Source organism: Pelodiscus sinensis, chromosome 5 (genome assembly GCF_049634645.1).
Source record: "Pelodiscus sinensis isolate JC-2024 chromosome 5, ASM4963464v1, whole genome shotgun sequence".
Lineage (NCBI taxonomy): Eukaryota > Metazoa > Chordata > Testudines > Trionychidae > Pelodiscus > Pelodiscus sinensis.
Window position 1 is genome coordinate 34,412,012 of NC_134715.1, and position 5,917 is coordinate 34,417,928.

The 5,917-nt window shown below is 41.2% G+C and overlaps 1 pseudogene; it reads left to right on the forward strand.

The window, feature by feature from the left end:
- The first annotated feature begins 1,590 nt into the window (after positions 1-1,590).
- LOC102454092 (profilin-1 pseudogene) lies at positions 1,591-5,459 on the forward strand (annotated as a pseudogene).
- The last annotated feature ends 458 nt before the right edge of the window (positions 5,460-5,917 follow it).

The following is a 5,917-nucleotide window of genomic DNA, read 5'->3' on the forward strand; positions in this document are numbered from 1 at the left end:
CCCTCCCCCGTGCACCGCTCTCTACCCTCAGCTCACCCAGGTCTCCCCTTGCAAAAGGAACAGGCCTGCCATCCCCCCCGGGCGCGGCCCGCCGATGGGGAGCAGCTGATATAGGGGCCACGGAGCGCGGTGCCTCACCCAGGGGTGCTTTTGTCCTCCTTGCTATATCAATTCTTTAGCGTCACGTGTAAAGCAACCTTTTAGGGAACGCTTCTATGCTGCTCCTCTAGTCTTCAATCTCCACCCCAGGCAGCGATGCAACCGTATCGAGGCTTTCGAAGGTTAATTCCATAATGTAAAACCAGTGGGATACCTGAAAGCCTTTAGTCAACCTCCCCACTCAACCTAGACCCCTGCATAGAAACCTCTCCCAGCCACTATCTCCTCAGTATCTTCTCTCAGCCTCTTCCACTCTTTTCCATGAGCCCTCATTGGCCCTTCTCTCCACTATACCCTTGAAATCATCAACGTGTGAAAGAGATTATAATAATTTTAGTTTAAGTGTAAATTGCAATGCAACCTTAAATATAGTATTCTGTTTAAGAATACTTGCATAATGTTTTCCCCCTTTACAAAATAAGTAACCTGACCTGCTGTTCTCTGGGACTTTTAATAATTTAGGAAATGAGAATTCATAGTGAAAAGTATGGCTCATAGAATCATAGAATCATAGGACTGGAAGGGACATCGAGAGGTCATCGAGTCCAGCCCCCCACCCTCAAGGCAGGACCAAGCTCCGTCTACACCATCCCTGACAGATGTCTATCTAACCTGTTCTTAAATATCTCCAGAGAGGGAGATTCCACCACCTCCCTTGGCAATTTATTCCAATATTTGACCACCCTGACAGTTAGGAATTTTTTCCTAATGTCCAATCTAAACCTCCCTTGCTGCACTTTAAGCCCATTACTCCTTGTCCTGTCCTCAGAAACCAAGAGGAACAAATTTTCTCCTTCCTCCTTGTGACACCCTTTTAGATATTTGATCATGATATTTCATCTCTTCTAAAGAAGTACAGTGCAACAGACTTTATCTCTTTCTCTTTTCATTGATTATTTTCTCACTTTATTTTATTAGTAGGAAGAAAATGGCAAAAATGTTAAACAAAGTTTGCTGCTCTCTTTGACATGAACATTTTCAAATTGTCATGATTCATGCTGTCTAGTTTGCTTCATATTGGTAGAACAATTCTACTTCAGCCCCATCTAAATTTAGTAATTCTGAGGCTAATATGTTAATTGCTGTGGCTTTTAGAGAGAAAGCTAAATTAGGTTTCTGATTAGGATTCAGTTCAAATTTTATCTATAAATTGGAAACTGCAAATATAAAATGAACATTTGGAAGTACAAGCTTCTTTGTTTTTTGTATGTTTTTGTTTCTTTATTTGAGGGTTGTTCGGTTGGTTTTGTTTGTTGGTTTTAATGATGATTTGTCCCCAACTGATTGCCCCTTAAAGGATCACAAAAAGCAGTTTCCTAAATGGTCCTTGGATCACAGTAAGATTGGAATCAAGGCCTAATATGCTGCTTGTTAACTTTGCCTCCATTCACCTGTGTTTTTTAGCCTCTTTAAAAGGTTTGCATGCTGCTGTTGTGCAGGCAGCATTTTTTTTTTTTTTGTTTGTTAGTACAGGTAAGTGCTTTTACAATCAAGAACAAGGTAGTTATACTTAAAGTTTTTTTTTTAAAATAAAGCTTAATGTTATTTTCTCTTAGAACAGGACCCCAATTTGAGACAGACAACTCATTCAGCAGGAAAAGTAAAGTAGGAGTTTGCTGATTAGTAGCAAGGGGACAGGTAAGAAAACAAAAAACCCTTTAATATGAGGCATGTTGGTTGCCAATTGTTCTTTTGGGTCCTCAGTCTTTCTATGTTCTGTTGGTCCATTCATTATAGTAATGGATCTCTAATATGTGTAGCTTTCTAGTTTGTTTACAGTAAATGCACTTTTTGTGTCCACTACTGGGTTCTGGGTGCCTCTATCATCAATAGATACATATACTGCTAATATGGAAGCTGCCCATTTACATTCTAAGTGGTATCAATTCATTGTACTGTTATGAGTCTCACAGTATTATGAGGGAATGTGGGAAGTTTAAGTACTTGTTCCTGGATTTATTTGATCAAGCTTTCAGTCTTCTTAAAATAACTTTCTGGACTACATGTGTGAGAAGATTGAGGATGTAAAATTAAGTGTTAAAACCTGAGGTAAAGGAGACCAGTAGTTCTGATAATATCCTATGCAGTTGTTATTCCTAGTTAATTACCAATAATATAAAGAAACCACATGGGACCTGTTGTGTTCTACATAACTATATTGACTATGTAGACATAAGTAAGACTGAAACATGTTGCAACTGTAGTTGGCTTCCTAAAACAGAAAATAACAAGCCCTACCCAGAGGCTCAAAGAAAGGGTGCTGGAGACAGATTGGTGCTTAGAAATATCATGTCTCTGTTTTGGCTGTGCATATAATTTAGGAATCTTTTTCCTTAAAGAGGAAGAGAGTAGACCTGAGAGGGATCAGGCAGGGGGAAAGGTATAGGAAAGGATGCGCGGCAGGTGGAATGACTGAGTCAAAGAAAACGAGGGAGGTGGTGAGTGTTATTGTCAGAGCAACATGATCAGACCAGGAAGAGAATGTCTAAAATAAAACTATAAAGCACTCTCAAGGCATTCTCAGCAGGGGCTGGCAGACTCCTGAGCTTCTTCCTACCTAACAGACTGGAACTTGTGGGATGTAGTGAAAATGATTTCCCCTTTCCCGGTGGGCTTTGGAGATATTTTGTGCATGCAATTGTGTAGGGCCTCTATTTGCCCAGCACTAGCTCTGAGGACTGACAAGTATTGACAATTTTAATGGGGTTTTTACAATGACAAAAATAGCTTATGGAGTTGATGTTTAAGATGAAGTTGAAACTTAAACTATTAATACTGAGAACCTAGTAAGGCACTAACTCTTCCTGTTTTAGTGTTGACTCCTCAAGCTGCAATGCTCTAAACCTCCTTAATAGGGTTGTCAAAACTCAATGACTATCTTGAATAATAGATTTTAAGATTACATTAAAACACAGTAAGCAAATACTGACTTGAGACTTAATAAATGTATTCAACATATCTTAGTCTTCTATTAAAAACCTATGTGGGATACTCTGGGTTAGGCAGTGTATCTGAGTTTCTTAGTTTCACATGTTGAATGGTGTACATAAACAGGTTTTATTTTCTGAATTAGACTGTTAATGTGAGTAGCTTATAATTTGCACCAGACACTTACTGAAAACTGGCATCAAATCCCATTTTTTTAAGCAGCACAGCTGTAGTAATGCTATCCTAAAGAAACGAATATTCCACTAAACACAGGATCTTGCAAAAATTCACAAATCATAATTTTGTTCTTCTTGCATATTTTGTAAACAGTAAATTGCTTCTGAGGAAACTTCTCTAATTCATTAAACAGTTTGCTGTGTTAAGTTACTGAGAATCTAAAAATAGTTTTCCCATGGGAAGATCCTTCTTAAAATGTCTTAAGTGTCACCCCTTACATGGAGCAGCTGTCAACTTTTATTAAGCTGTACTCATTTTTCCTGGAGGAGCGGGAATAACTGCTCTGCTGTATATAGCACCCACCTGCAATGCCAGCTCAAATCAATGATTGTAGACTGGACTCTTCTGTTAATAGTTGCCTGCTTGGAGTACACGATGGCTAAAGTTTGGCAAGTCCTAGTGTTTCAAATATAACAACATGGTGGTAATCTTTTGGTGGCAGTTACTCTCTTTAAGAGAACTCTGATCTTCAATAGGCGCATTCTGCTGGGTGCTGAAGTAACACTTATCTTGATTTGGGGATCTCATCCTCTTGAAATAGGATTCACAGAGTGAGTATTCAAAAAAAAATCGCATAACACAGGATTTGTTTTAAAATACAACCCCCTCCCACCAAAACAAACCTTTCCCTTTTCCCAACCAGCTTTAAAAATGGGAGGCATAATCTGGTCACATCCTGTAGCTATTTCTATCAGTTGGTGACTTGCTGGTCACTGCCAGCTACTGATGTCTAAGTTATTAAATTTCTTATGGGTGCTGCATTGAAATGGGTCTTGGGGCCTTTGTAGGAAAGGATAGGGGGTATTTACTAGCTCTTATTCTCCCCTTGAATTTCTATAAACTTGTGTAGCAGAAGAATGGGCTTGCAAAGCTTGTGGAATGGGATACAGGCAGTACTCTATAAAAGAAGGGTCACCATTGTGAAGGGCTTTGGGGAGAAGACAAGCTCTGATTTCTATGGGGATGGAAAAGGAAGTTGGTTGAGACTACTCTGACCTGGCCAGAACATGAGGCAGCAAAAGTGTCATGGCAGCAGGAGCTCTATGCATGATTCTTATGGAGATGTATGAAGCTGCAATAATATGATAGATGGGGCTTGAACAAGAGTTTGTGGCATAGATGAAGTTGCACTTCTAGGCTCTACAGAAAAGTGGCTAGAGTTGCACACACATAGGATGTGAAGTAAGGGGAGGAGAACATAGGACTAAAGTGTGGTGGTGGTCCCACAGGCTAGGGGGTCTGGAGAAACTGTTCAAAAGAAGATATTGCATCATTGACTGTCTACTTCAGGGCTCCTCCTCTAAATAGCTACTGATGAATGAAGATGCTGGACTAGAAGGGTCACTGGCTTAATCAAGTGTGACCAATTTTTATTTCCCCATGGAAGCCTTCATAAGGGAAGACCTAGGGATCCGCACATGGGGATAACGTTGTTTGTTGTGGAAGGAAGCATAGTGGGTTAAGACTGACAGACACTTCCTTTCTTCTCAAACAGCCCTTCACCCACACCTAAGAACCATGGCAGGCTGGAAATCTTATATTGACCACCTGATGGCTGATGGAATGTGCCAGGATGCTGCCATTGTTGGTTACAAGGAAGTGCCTTCTGTGTGGGCTGCTGTCCCTGGCAAGATCTTTATGGGCATTTCTCCTGTGGAGGTGAGCCTGTTGTTGGGGCAGGATCGTACCCAGCTATTTGTCAATGGACTGACCCTGGGAGGCCAGAAGTGCTCAGTGATCCGAGATGGTCTCATGGCAGACGAAGAGTTCACCATGGACCTGAGAACAAAGAGCACTGAAGGAGAACCCACTTTCAACATTACTATCTCCCGTACAGCCAAAACTCTGGTTGTGCTAATGGGCAAAGAAGGAATCCATGGGGGAAATGTTAACAAGAAATGTTTTGATATGGCTTGCTACTTAAGAAGTGCAGGATATTGATGCTCCAGCTATTCACTGTAATACCACTGATGAAGAAACCATGTTAAAGACTGAACCGCCTGACTTGCACCTAGGAAAAAATTGGATACCTTTCTACTGCAAATTTGAGCTTTATGAATTGGCTTTTCTAAACTATTTGTGTAATATGAGAATGGGGAAAAATAAAAATGAAATAAAACACCATGGTGGTTCATTATGGGGGGAATGACAAGTAGTCTGCCCCAGTAAGATGGGTCTCAATTCTAATGGCTAGAGCTGGCCTGTTTGTCAGATACAAAAAAGTGACAATGAATAAAACTGTCACTGCAAGAAAGTCCTATTTCAAACCTGGTTCCCTGCCAACTTGTGTCATGGGCTACTAGAGCCCAGGCTTCTTGTGGTCTTGGGCAGTCCTGGCCAGGGACACCAGTGTCCACACAGCCGCAGTCACCTTGCCACCTCACTTATCAGAGGCTTCTAGGATCAGTAGCTCCAAAGCAGGCCTGCCAATGCAGAGCGTCTGAAATCTAGCCTCCTAACACTTCAGCAAGCAGTGTGGAAGTCCTGAGAATTCTGAATCAAGCCAGGGCCATCCAGGCTTTCTGGTGTGCTGGAAAGAGCCTGGAGCATGAGCTTCAAGTGTCTGACTTTAGCAGGGTGAAGGACATCCTTT